Below are 14575 nucleotides of genomic sequence, written 5' to 3' on the forward strand. Positions count from 1 at the left end.
TCTCCGGCTCTGTTTTGCCTGCATTCTGTCATATATTTCATGTTATTATAGTCTCAGATGATAATTCAGCACATGTTCATCTTAAGAACACTTTCGCTGCAGATTTGACAAAACGCAAAGAAGGTACCAATGTGAGACTTGTAAAGATAACTACAGCACTCAACCCAAGGTTAAGAATCTGAAGTGCCTTCCAAAATCTGAGAGGGATGAGGTGTGGAACATGCTTTCAGAAGCAACACTCCACTTCGGACACTAGAGAACCCGAACCCCCCAAAAAGAAAATCAACCTTCTGCTGGTGGCATCTGACTCAGAGGATGAAAATGAACATGCGTCGGTCTGCTCTACTTTGGATTGTTATTGAGCAGAACCCATCAGCATGGATGCATGTCCTCTGGAATGATGGTTGAAGCATGAAGGGTACATATGAATCTTTAGTGCTTCTGGCATGTAAATATCTTGTGACACTGGCTACAACAAATGCCTGTTCTCACAATGTCTTTCAGGTGACATTGTGAATAAAAAGCAGGCAACATTATCTCCTGCAATGTAAACAAACTTGTTTGTCTGAGTGATTGGCTGAACAAGAAATAGGACTAAGTGGACTTGTAGGCTCTAAAGCTTTTTGTTTTATTTTTGAATGCAGTTTTTTGTACATAATTCTACATCTGTAAGTTCAACTTTCATGAGAAAGAGATTGCACTACAGTACTTAGGTGAATTGAAATACTAATTTGTTTTTTACAGTGCAAACATTTGTAATAAGAAATAAATATAAAGTGAGCACTGTACACCTTGTATTCTGTGTTGTAATTGAATTTAATATATTTGAAATTGCAGAAAATATCCAAAATATTTAAATAAATGGTATTTTATTAGTGTTTAACAGTGTGATTAATCACAATTTTTTTAATTGCTTGACAGCCCTACTTGAAATGTAACTTCAAATATTCTATTTTCCTTTTTGTTGCTAACAACAAAAACAGCCCCAGGCAGTCACCTACCCTTAAATCCAGCCCTGTCTGGGAGTTATAGTATTCAAACTGTTGGATGCTTATGCAAACAGAACTTTCCACTCTTTAAACACTCTTCCAAACTCATTTATCTGCAGATTGTTATTCATGGTTCCCCTGTACTATTGACTGCATATCCTTCCCCACTAGATAGTAGCTCATGTTCCAGCATCTAACCCTCCCATGCAGCTATCTTCTTACTGTGGGGCTATTGCTCAATACTGCTGGTCTCTGCCTTCACACCCACATTACCCTCTATATTTTCTTTAAAAAGAAAGGAGGTTTTGATGTATTCTTCCAGAAGAGATTGAGTTGGTGAATATAACATTGTGTCCGGAGCATTATTCATCCTTCAGTTAATGGTGTAATGGAAGGAAGGCTCTACCTTTACTGAGAGAAACTGAGATTTGATGTGATCACAACAATATGACTTGGTGGCATTCATTATTATTTTTATTTTTTTTTACATATATAGGACCTGCATACTTTTTAATCAGATGAAGTCTACATGTTGTCCTTCAAGACTACATTACTAATAATTTAAAAGAGGCTTAGAGGTGATGGTATCTCTTAAAATTACAGCTTAGGCTGTGACCATGTATTTAAATTTAAAAAAAAAATCAAAGGAGTGTGCGGTAGCCAAACAGATGGAAATCTGCTGTTAACTGGAGTTGATTATTGATGATCAGCTTCTTCAGATGTGCAAGTCATGCTTGAGAAATTCTTGCTACAGTGAATGTCAGCTCAGTGTGTACACTTAATAAAACCCAGGCAGTTCACTTTTTGACACCTGCCATCACAGCTGTATCCATTGCCAGCCTTGCATTCTGCTTCAGGAGATCTTGGCTGTATGTGTATTAGGGGGTTAATAAAAGCATTCATATTTAAACAGGAAACATTCTTAAGCTGTAATTATTTTTCTATTATAAACCACACTTCTTCCCACTCCCCTTCATCTAACAGAATTTTAAGGAGAGGGTTTTCTACTGTTTTCTGCAAGGGCTACCATGGTGAGCCACGTTTATTCTGGCCGCTTTTTAAAACCTGCATAAAGTGTTTTTTCCAGTGAGGAGCAGTGGAGTTTGTTCCCTGCTGTCCTTGTGGTGGTGCTCCGCTTGGTCTCTGCCTATATTTGTGAGGTACCCGTTCAGCAAAGCATGAATCCCCACAGAATTACTCATCTGCTTCAATGCTTTGACTCAAGACCCAATTTCCTGATCTTCCATCACACTGTGCCTTCTTAACTTTGCATAAACCTTCACAGAAGAAAGCACTTTTCATGCACTGCTGCTGGACAGTTTGTGGAATCTGCAATTGGAAGACATTGGTGGCCCCAGTCTTGCATGCTAGTAAGCTGTTTGGGAAAGGGGTTGCTTTTTATTATATGTCTCTCCAACACCTAGCACAGAAAGGCCTTGGTCACACCTGGAGACCTCTAGATGGTACAGTCATATAAATAACACCAATATTCCTTGTACATCCCGAGTCCCCAGTGACATCAGTGAAGTGCACAAGGACTGGGCCCATATGAGCCATATTCCTTCATCCCCTTCAGAAACAATGCTTCATTGATACTAAATGCTATTTTTAATGTTCCTATATGTTTACTACAGCCTATTGTCATGGAACACCCACTTGGAGGGTTTAGTCTGTGAATGAATTGTTTTGTTTTGTTTTGTCATATGTAAGATTGGAGTTTGAAGCCTGTTTCTGGTCTTTTGGGGAAACAAAGTGGCCTTTCTAATTTAGCTGGGCCAAGTTAATCTCTTGCATAACTCCATTTATTTCAATACAGTTCCATGAGGGATGAATTTGGCCTGCTATATTTACAAGGACTGGTTCTTTCACACCAAAATGTGACACCACAGACAGTCCACGTAGGAGAAGCATTACGAGTCTGAAACTGTGAGATGCTCCGAACCTCCTCCAAGATGCTGAGTGCCAGGGAGCAGTGATTGCCAGCCGGTGTAAATTTTCATTGCTCCATTGACTTCAATCATGTTATAAGCTTGAGCCTTATCATCTATTATGCCCTCAAAGCATTGGACTGGGCTCAATGCTACAAACCTTCACTGCAATTGAGTGTATCATAGTGGAACTGCGAATAAGACAATTCAGCTTCTAGTACTGGCAGTTCCTTACACTTCCTTTACAAAAGGGGAAAAAATACTGACAATTGAAAACTAAAAATAAAGGCTGACCGACTATTACAGGAAGAGCTGAGTCCTAGTACTTCCCTGTCTGAGATAAAACTTTCCAAAATGTTTGCAGTAGAAAATAGTTTGTCCTAAAACCTTCAATTCAGTTTTCTGTGAAATACCTTGATCATTACTGTTAAATAACTGTTCACAAATATAATTAAACTCAAAGTACAACATGAAAGCAATGATAAGGTTGGTATTTTACAGACACAAAAGACAGGAAATTCACAGTTCTGGTTACTCTAACAGTCACACTTAGCCCTGTGTGGTGCGTCAGCTTTAATGCTAAATTCTGTGTGTACAAGGTGCTGGGGAGACCGATGTAACTCCTGAATTTTTCAGATTTCATATGTCAGACTATTCACATACATATATACACACACACACACACAGTTTTCCTGGATTTTTGTTTTGTTTTTTGTTTTTAGAAAAAAGGGGGGAAGAAATAATTTTGTCTAAATGGGTTACTTCTTCCGTCTGCAAGTTTTCCATTTAGTCAGCACTGTTCATGTTCCAATGTGTGGCTGAGAAAGAAGTAAAAACAGTACCCACTTTTCAACACTGCATTCATTTTTCTCATACAGTATACACCTCTCCTTTGTCTCTCCCTTCACTAAGGGTCCAATCCTGGACTCAGGCCACAGCCCAAGTAAATAGCCTGTGCAATGGAGAACGCTGTAGACATCCGGGAGAGAGAGAATCCTTCCTCATAGGCTGCAGTGTGGTGACAGAGCTGCTCTGTGGCACTGCTAGTGCAGACTTAATAGTCCCATAGCTACTGCCCCCTCCCCACCTCTTCTGAGGGGAGGGGTCAGTGAAGGTGGGTGGAAATTGATCTGCCTGCCCCAGGACACCATTTAGATTATGAGAAACTTGGGGTGTGGCCTCCTTTCCTGGGCTTCAGTACGTTGCCTTCATGCTTTCCATGCAGCAGAATTGCACTGGTGGAGAAGAGCGGGCTCTGACCCATGTAGTACTTCTTTACAGATCGTGGCTTAAGAAGGGACAATCATCAAAAGGTCATTGCGCAATTTCCTTCCTATTCTCAGCATATATTTAAGATAAGTTTTGTTCCATTTGTAACGCGCCTGCTGATAAAACAGCTCTGTTGCGAGTGTGTAGATCTTTATCCATTTAGTCACACGTTTTCTATTCTGAAAGACTGTTGCCCTGTGCCTCAAAATTATCACTGACAAAGCCAGATACAGCCTGAAATCAATTCTCGGTGAAGGGTCTTAAGCCAAAAGCCATGCAAGCTGTATGGCAGCTAGCTGAAACATGGTCTATGAAGTAGGGTGCATTTAGGGAGAAGAAGGGAGGAACTTGCTCTGTCTACATGCCTGTCTATGTCACTATGCAATATGGCCTTTAGACAGTAACTTCCATTTGACTTGACTTCAAAGGCTGTGTGTACATTAGGCGTCCTCCAGCAGTTTGGCCAAAATGTCACACTAAAATAGCAGGGAAGATATCTTGTATGAGAGCATAGTAGTCAGCGATGAAAAAGAGAGAATATTTACCCAGCTGGAAGTGGTCCCTGAAGGAATTTCCCTGTGTGGGCAAGAATGTACCCGATTTTTGGTCACTACTATTTGATTATGCAAGTGGGTTCCTCCTTAAGAAATATTCCCTGAATGTAGGTCTTTATCTTGGAAATGCGAACAGACAAGTGGTTTCTTACCAAAATCAGTAGAGTATAAGCCTGTGGGAGGCTCCTGTCAAACAAATAATAGATATGAACCAGTCATGTCAGTGCTCTGAAAAACAGAAATGGCTTTTGACCAAAGAAAACAGAGCCATGAAACAAAAACAAAATGCAAAACACATGAGAACATGAACAAGGATGAGGACATCAAAATTCACGGAAGGAAGAATACAGAAAGCAAGCTGGAGAGAGATTAAGGAGAGATCTCACTAGTGAAAGAGAGAAAAAAATTACTGTGTTCCAAATGGTTCTTTAAACACTATTTTAACTATTAATAATATAGAAGTTGCTTAAACTAATGGCTACCATCTATAATGTAGCTAAAAGTTTAAGGTGTACTGAGTATCTGTGGAGCAAGGAGATACAAAAGGTAAAAGTGAAGAGAGCAGGTAGTTATGGCTATGGCTATGGCCTGCATTTGGCCGCAATTCTGTTGCACTGAATATATTCAACATTAAGAAGAGAAAGGATAGGGTATTAACTTAGAATTTTGGAGAACTGGGTTCAATTCCCTGTTCTGCCCCAGGAACTCTCTCTGAGCTTGGGCTAGTCACTTAGGGCTAAATCCACAAAAGAGACTTAAATGTATCATTGCAACACCTAACTTTTTGGCACCTTGCTGCCCATTGGAGTCCACAGCCTTTGGGCAGGAGCTTAGGCTCCCTATGTGATGCATAGGGAGAGTTAGGTGCCTAAGAAGGGGATTCACAAAAGCCAGCATGCTGAGCCAGGAGTTGCCTAAGCTAGCTATCAAGGAGGGAAGGCACCTCCCTCCCCTTGAGATTCTCAGCCAAGAGCCCTCTGCTGAAGTTAGGTCCTTAAGGCAGGTGAGCCCTTTTTCACGTAGAATGGGAGAGAAAGAGATGGTAGTTGATTCCAGGTTTCCTATCTCCCGTGAGTGCCCTAACCAGTGTGCTATGGAGTATTTTGAGGCAGACTTTCTCAGTCTCTTCTGTTGAAAATGTTCCACTGTGTATAAAATAATTAAATAGTCCAAAGAGAGTCAGATTGGCTCTATAGCCCAGTGGTTAGACACCCTCCCAGGAATCAGGGAGGGAGGAATCCTGAGAGAATCAGGTTTCAATCCCTGCAGAACTGTAAAGTGCAGAATATGCAGTCCATTTGCTGGATGAGTGATTGCTAAGTAACTCAGGCTACCTGAGTGTTTGCCTACCCACCTGTTGGCTGACAACAACTGGAAATACAGAACTGGTTCCAGCACACAGGTCTCCTGTAAGAAGAGGAAGTCAAATACATAAACAGTATTTTCACCTAAGATGACTGTCATGCAGGGCCTACTGGCTCACAAGGCTCTAATCTCATTCAGCTGGTAGGCAGACCTTCTCTAGGCAAGGTTATTATGACTAAGGGCAGTTTTTTCCACAGGAACAAGTGCATCTTTCTTCTCCATTGTGTTTGTGCTGGCTCTCTTCCTCTGCCTTCTAACTGGTGGCACAACATTTTCTCCCAGCACCTCCTCCACGAGCATGATTCTGCTTCTCCAATACAGGCTGCAACAATTTTCCTTCCTTATTTCTAATCTGCTGCCTTCAATATGTAGGTGATATTACTCTGAAATGCTGTTGCATCCAACCTGGCTACAGCAGATTGGCTGATTGGAGATTGGATCGGAACTAGCAGGCTGAGACTGAGGTAATGTTGGTTTGTCAGGAGAGAAAAAACAGAGGATGTGGCAACAGTTATAGTAGCTCCCTCAACAGAGGAAATTTGCTTGCCTTTTGTTTCTTAGTCTGGAGGTCCCAAAGAATCTTCAGATAATCTGCCCTTATTATTGGAGTGAAACTGATGCAATTGTAGTCTGCAAAAGAGAAGCCCTGGGGAAACAAATGGAATTAAAAGCATCAGCTCCTCAAGCCATGTGCCTTTCCCAAGCACAATTAGCCTGAAGGTCTGCACATCAGCTAAAACTGAATATGAAGATAAGGTTCCTGTCTTCCTAGGAGGAACAGATTTTTCAGGTGTGCTCTCAGCTATAAACAGAAAATGCACCACAAAATTAGGAGGAGGGCAGAGAATCATTCCAAAAAGAGTGTGAAAAGTCTTATTCTCTCTTTTGCTATAGTACTAGTCTCATGGACACAAATAAATTAGAAGTGTAAAAGGCTTTATCTAATCCTCCTTCCTGCTGGTGAAGGAATATTCACTGCAGTCCATTTTCTGGTGCTTTATGAGGTCTAGCTTTAAACATCGCAAGCAAGTGGCTGCCTCCATTTTTTGGGAGGGATAGGGGAATATTCCACAGTCTAAAAGAACTCTCTGAGCAGGCTCCCATTCATTTCAGTTGGACATGAATCAGAACCCAGGTGTTTTTCTTGACATTCAGCCTATATATTCCTGGTTTAAAATTCATCCTATCAGTCCCAGTTAGACCTTGAACCACCCTAATATTCCCTTTCATCCTTTGGGTTTACACCCTCTGAATGTTGATAGACATATTGAGCCATTTCATGGAGCAGTGCTAGTTTATGCCAGTTGTGTTTGCTTAGGGTGGCAATTGGATATTTGGATGGCTTAGCCACTTGGCTAAGCTTAGTTTATTCCTCACTTCACATTTCAACCAGTATCATTTAAAAAAAATAAATATTTATTTTAAGATTTCAGATGGTTGCTTGCACTTCTGTTTTTTAGCTATTAGGAAAGTCCCATCATAAACTCGTTCTCTAAGTGATTGGTAAAATAACAAAGAGGTTTTCCTGATGATTTATTACCGATAAAATTTTCACCTCAGAGTCAAAATGCTCTCACAAAGTTTGGCTTTTTATGAATCACCAGAAATCTTTTTTATTTTTCTGAAATGGATCAAATATTACTAGTGATTTAGATGGGATTTTTTCCTGTTTTTTTCCAGTGGCAATTTATTTTTCTGCAATCCTTTCTTCCTTGACATGTAATAAAGGAGGTTGTGTGGTTAGAACAAAGTATTGAGACACACTCTGATTTACTGTATATTCGCAGCTCTGATTTATTGTATATTTGAACCATTGACTCACTGTATGACCTTGGACAGATGTCTCAATCAACCAAAGTAGAGAAATGGATTTAAAAAATTGAACTCTCTGAAAACCAGATGCTGCATCTGAACTGATCTTTATTGGATGCTTATATTATAAAACTAATGCCCTGTGTGTTCCCTTGTCTTTTTTTTTTTTTAGCCCTAGTCTCATATGTTTGTTTATAACCAGCTAATGATATTACAAATATATTTGTAATTTTTTACTACTTGAAATGTTTGCAGCTTCAAAATGGTAAAGAAATAATTAGAAATGATAATGAAGGGAGCACCACTGCACACCCTTGGGTAGACTCTGAAGCTACAGTGCTATTCTAGTGGAGGTGGAAGAGTGGCAAACTACTGTGGTCTGTGCAGTGTGATTCAGCTTCTGATGTACATTCTGCATATGTGATCCCTCTGAAAAAAATAGGTACTATATCCTTTTGAACCCCAGCCCAGGTTTATTACACTTGTAATCAGTAAATCCCTGATCCTACAAAGACTTACACATGTGCTTAACTTTACACACTATGAAGTGGACTGAGTTCAATGGGATAATTCACAAGGACTTGGCTTAAGGAAGGTGAATTTAGTTAAGAAGTGAGCTTATTTAAGAACAAGAAGGAAGCAGATGCTACACAGACGTACTCAACATACTTGACTTTGTTTCTAGAAAGTGAATCAGGTCAGATGAAGAGCAAAGCAAATCAGAGTTGAAAGGGGCAGAAGCACCTTGTAGAAGTGAGGATCCTGCAGCAGCCTCTCCAGAGCCATGCAGTCAGAGCTCTGTAGGTCTGGGTGGTATAGGATTGGGGATCAGTTGCTCCCTGTAGCATACTTCCTGGGGAATCCAAGGTTTTTTCACTCCAAGCCAAATTTATTGGGTTTAGGGGTGTAAGTGGAGGGACCCGTTGCAGAATAACTCCTAACTACCTGTGGAAAAGTACTGGGAACAGATCCTCCCATAAATGTTTTTGAATATAGCATCTGAATTTGTCTTCTCTGTGCAGGAGATGTGGGTGGAGCACAGCAGCAACCTCTACTCTTCCTAGGCGAGGGAGCAGTGCTTCCTGTAGCTCTCCCCTCTGAACTCTGCAATGCAAACCTTGTGAAGTTTCTTAAGTGCCCTTCCCTCCTCCCAGGGGTTTTACTTGGGCTTAGGCTAGTGGTGTTAGTCCCCTATTAAATTGTCCTATTTCAGTTTCTCCTGCCTTTTAATGGTTGTAAAGTATTCAACTATATAAATATTTTTATGGAAAGTATTCATAACAATATACATCCTACACTGTGCATGTAGATGAGCTGTGGTAGCTGAGTCCCACACCCAGTTGGAGTTGGGTTTCTTCTAGAGGGTCTCTAAGGTTCTGGGCCCGAGTGCCTGTTTCATGTTAGCCCACAGCAAACTTTAAGTTGGATCTAGGAAACATAGAAAGTAGTGCAGAAAAGTGTCCTTTATTGTGGTGCTTTGTTTTAATTTCTGTTTTCCTTCTGCCCTGGTCCTCTTCAGATTTTTGTCAGTTGCTTTTTAAACTCTGAAATAAAAGGAAAAGGGAGTGAAATCCCCTCTATTTCAATATCCAGAGGAAGAAATAGATTGTGGACTCTGAAACATAGTATATAATGTTACAACACAAGAGCAGTACGCAATATTGTTTTGAGCTATGTTGAGGGCATGACATCCTTTTAAAATAAATATTCGGATTGGAGCTGCTCTTTCAGCTGCTTAATGATGTGAAATTCAGCCAGCAATTGCCTGCCCTGTTTGGCAGACAAATGACAATTTAGGCATATATCTCAGGCAGTTCTCTTTGAAAATGTAGCCCTAACTCTGTCCTTCATTAACATATCTGAAAAAGGAGAAAAAAAGGTTGATGCTGTATGGCACTTTTTCCATGGACCCGGAGGAAGAGTACGTTGTAGTGTGCTCTATGCAAAACAGCCTTAACTGTGCATAGAGCGCATTCTTTTTATTTGCAACATGCAAATCATAATTTTATTTTCTGTGATCACTAAAACGAGAAACGCTAAAACTGCTCCCTGCCCTGTCGTTGCCCTGAATTTCACAATGAGGAAGAAGTGGAGAGCTGCATAGAAATACATGTTTTAACCCTGCAGATATAGTCCTCTCCCACACCACCTCTTCCCCTCTCTGGCAGAACAGTTAGAAGATATTATTTTAAGGAGGAAAATCTCACCTGCTATAGTAACTCATTATGACTCTTCATGAAAGTTCTAGCTGTGAAATATACGTGGAAATTTTTTTGAAAATCTTAATTTATTTAACTTGCAATTTATTCTAGCCAAACCATTATAATATGCATGCATCTATAGCTGTGCCCCAAATAATCTTTTATGTTGGTTTATTTTTGTCTGTCTGTAATTCATGTGCGAATTTCCCTTCCTGTTTTGGGTCCTGATCCAGCCAACACATACACTCATGCGTAACTTAAATCAATACGACTATATACTTTAATAAAATGCTTGCAGGATTGGGGGCCTGTTTTGTAACTAGAGCATGTTTTGCCAGTGAAATGAAAGACTTACAGGCAAATGCTGCATGCCTTATGCACAGTAGTCCCATTGAATTCACATGTGTGAGTGAGGCAAGCAGCATGTGGCCCTGAGTTACAGATCCATAGTTGTTTGAGTTTGCCAAACAGTACTTGCACTGTAATACTCAGGGTAAGTAGTAGGCTAGAATACTGAAATCAATAGCTGGGATTTGTAAGAATTCATTTAATTTATGGAGCCATTTTAAATGATCACCCTAGAGGAAATTTATGTTTTCCTTACAATAATTGATTTTTTTTAAAGAAAGCAGCTTCATAATTTATTTCTTGTGTTTTATCTCTACTGACTTACAGTGTGGTTCTTACAGAGGCATATGTGATACAGTTAGCTCAGAAATTAATGGGTATATTGACTGGCAGCAGTATTAACTCCTACGCAATGCAATTAGTAAGTTCAGCAGTGAACAGCATCAAGAAAGCCTTGAGTTTCCTTCAGACCATCTAACCTGTGTTGGTACGTGGTATTATGGAGGCCAATCAACAAAAATAAAAAGGAAATTCAAAATAAAGGTGCATGCACTGACTCTCACTGCTAAGCCTGTACTTTTTCTATGTACATCAGTGTATGTTCCAAAAGCAAAGTCATGCGCCCCTTTGAATTTTGTGGCTTTTGTTGGCTTGTCATAACCTTTACAATATATAAAATGTATTCTACTTTTGCATATATAATCTTCAAGATGCAAAATTAACATGAGAGAAGATTAATATTTATGAAGATTTGTTTGCACAAGAAGTTTGGAGTAATAAAACATCCATCCATCTATGTGTTTGTATATGTCCTTAGATAACAATGTGATACCATAGGTGTCTTAGTTATACTGTGGTATTTAGTCGCTAAACATTTGTTACATATTAAAATGTATCTTTCCTGAAAGGAAAAGCAATTCTCCATCTGCTCTTTAATTTATTTGATGTCTTCTAATATGGAGTATTATTATGTATTTTGTCCTGCTTGATTGAATAAGTGAATTTTGCAGCTGGCTCTGAAGATGGTAAGGATAGATCTCTTGACCACTTCTCAGAGGATCTTCCCTTCCTTGGTGAACTTCTGGCCCAATTGAAATCAATCACTGACTGCAATGCATCAGGATTTCACCCTGGGATTCTGTTCAACAGCTATGCCACTTGAACATAGCAGCTATAAAGGAGCACAGATGGAAAGATGGACCTTAAAGTAGCCTAGGCCTGTCCTGCTAAGGATTTTGTTAGATCAGTTCCAGATCATCTAAATGGAATCAGCAGTGAACAAGGAACCACTGCAGGTTTCAGATCACCCAAGTACGTTTTAAAGACAAAACGAGTTATATCCATGTTTCTCAGTACAGTGGTTGCCATTAAAAAAGTCAGTCATCACAGAGTACTAGCTGATTATGTAGTGCAGTTTTCCTCTATAGTTGCAAAAGGAAATAACTAGGGGCTATCCCAAGGGAGTAAGGTGATGTAAGACACTGACTTCAATTGGTGCATTGTACTTTTACTTCCTGTATGCAGTGTGTAGAAGGTTCCACAGAGCTGCTATGTCCACCTCTCGCCCCCATAGCAAAGCAGGAGGTGGACGGGATGAATACTTGATTCCACCCACAACACACCTGTTTGCATAGCTACATTGGTATAGGGGGAGCATACACTGACAGGTAAATACATTTGTTTCAGTTTACTCCTGTCTCAGATCATCAGGAAAAGTGGAAGAAAGATTGTGATTTCAAGTTAGTTTCCGTCCCAAGCTATTGCAGAGACAGTACAACAATACAGTGCATCTTACTATGGTCATAACTCATCATGATCTAGACTTATGTTAATTGTGTAGTATGTGTTGGCAAATGTTCCTTTTCAAACCCCCACCACCGCCACCACCCATTTCTGGGTTTTGCACTGATGCCAAATAGTCAAAGGAGTCAGTGTTCTACTTCAAATGCCAGTGTTTTTCAGAAGCGAAAACAATCGGTATGTGTTTATTTTAAGGATAGGTGCATGTCACAATTGAAAAACCAGTTACCTGACTTAATGATTGAAGGATTTTATACAATTCCAGCTGCATGGATTGAATGTGTTAGTGCAAAGAAACTCTGTGCTTAGAAGGCTTAATAGCAGTCTTTTGAATTTAATTATCCAGTGATATGGCATTGTTCTTGTACATATACAGAACTGATTAATTTAGAACTTAGAGCAGTTCAGTACAAAACTTGCAAAGCCAAGATCTGCTGCATACATTAATCACTTAAAATGATGATTTAGGTGTGTGAGGTGCCAAACAGTATAAACAAGATATGATCCCTGTCCTGAAAAGCTAACAAATTAATTTTGAATGTGACTCAACAAAGTGGAGAATTGAGATGGTACAACAACATTGTTATATGGTTACTCAGCTAATGTACAGTGTAATGGAGTAAAGAGGGACTTTTGTTTAATTAGGGGCTTGGGGAGGTTGCAGTGTGTGTGTGTGTGTGTGTGTTTATTAATAAACATATAAATAGCTATTTCAGGTGTCACGGCAGAAAGGAGAGTAGGAAGTGGTCTTGCAAAGCAGCTCAGGAAGAGCATTCCATGCATTGAAGGTGATATGGAAGAAAGTGTGGGGATGGCTGTAGGGGAAATAGACTGACAGGATGATGAGGTTGGCATCACTAGAGTGTGGAGGGAGAGGTCCGGCAACATAAGAGACTAGGTGGGATGCATCAGCAGAGTAAATGCATGGCCCTGAAGCAAGCTTGGACTTAATGCAGTGAAGTAGGAAGAGCCTGTGTATGGATTGACACAGTCAGATTGATGGATTAGTATGGATTACATTTGGGCAACAGGAATATCAGGGAAGCCAGTGCGGAGGAGATTTCAGTAACCAAGATGGTAGATAATGAGGGCCTGGATGAGAAGTTTATGTGGTTAGAAAAAAAAGGTGAGCCTTAAATTATTATAAAGGAAGATGTAATAGACAAATACCAATCAAATGAGATTTGTGGTGTTATTGTTTCTTCAGGCTCTGCTTTTAGCTGTGGGCAAGCATTCAGAATGAAAACTCACTGGTCACATTAGTTTGTATATATTGCACTGTTTGTGACATAGGCCTGTTTTGAATAGAAAACAGGAAATTAATCTCTGATTGTGATCTGCTTCTTATCACTCTGACCCTCCTTTGAAGTTCTTATATTCAAAACATTTTGTTTTTGCTGAAGCACAAAATTATTCTCATAGTCATAATACTACCCCTCTCTTGGCAGGGGGAAAAAATTCTTGCGCACGCATCTTTTTAAAACGTACCAAGCCCAAACAGGAGCTATGCTATGCTATCATTTTGGGCTCCATTGTGAGCCTTCTTCCATGCCTGTGGCTGGGGCCAGGATGTCCCTGCCCAGGCTGCCTGTAGCTCCAATCCCTGCAGTGGGGATAGATCAACTGTCACAAGGCTGCCAATTTTCTTTACAGTCAAGTGAGTGACGGGATTGAAGAGAGGTGGCTGGAACCCTGCTCTCAGTTCTTAATTTGGGCCAGGGTTTTCCAGGGCTGAACCTTGGCACCTCTAGACTTGGCAGTTCATAACCCCAGCACCTCTGGGCTTGCCATGTCAGTTATGAAAGTAAAAGATTGCTTGAGCCCCAGCACCTAATTAATTGAGTCCTGGCACCTCTTTCATTACACATTAGGCACTGCTTGCTCTCCCTTAAATATGCTGGCCTACACATCCAAAATAGCACAGAGAGGGAAGGGCTGGCACAGGTTCCTTCTGCCAGAGCAAAAGTGGGGAGGTCAGGAACCAGAGAGTACCTGTCTGGTTCCTGCCCTGCTCCTGAGGTAACACAGCTCCCCTTACTTGTGCTGTCTGTAAGGTTACAGCCAAGCCCTTTGTGTTTTGCTGTTATAGCTAGGAACGTGTTCAGCATTAAAAAACTCATCACCAACAACACTGCAACCACACACGCCATGGTACACAGATACCATGATGAAGAGCATCTTAGAAATTCAGGAGTTGTACTGTATAACAACAACTTACATTGGACATAGGTAGATATGGTGGCTATAGGGTTGCCAACCCTCCAGGACTGTCTTGGAGTCTCCAGGAATTAAAGATCAATCTTTAATTA

General features: G+C 40.3%; 1 protein-coding gene across 2 annotated transcripts in view; it reads left to right on the forward strand.

Annotated features, from left to right (window-relative positions):
* LYRM7 (LYR motif containing 7) overlaps positions 1-14575 on the forward strand; it is a 53463-nt gene that overhangs the window by 23277 nt on the left and 15611 nt on the right. The window contains exon 6 of one of the 2 annotated variants that reach the window (XM_045020096.1): positions 2806-3224. The exons of the other annotated variant lie outside the window; for it this stretch is intronic. The gene's annotated coding sequence lies outside the window, so the exon portion shown is untranslated. Of the gene's footprint in view, positions 1-2805; positions 3225-14575 lie in introns of those variants that run through there. 2 annotated transcript variants of the gene reach the window in all.

The sequence above is a fragment of the Mauremys mutica genome, chromosome 6 (genome assembly GCF_020497125.1).
Source record: "Mauremys mutica isolate MM-2020 ecotype Southern chromosome 6, ASM2049712v1, whole genome shotgun sequence".
Taxonomy (NCBI): Eukaryota; Metazoa; Chordata; order Testudines; family Geoemydidae; genus Mauremys; species Mauremys mutica.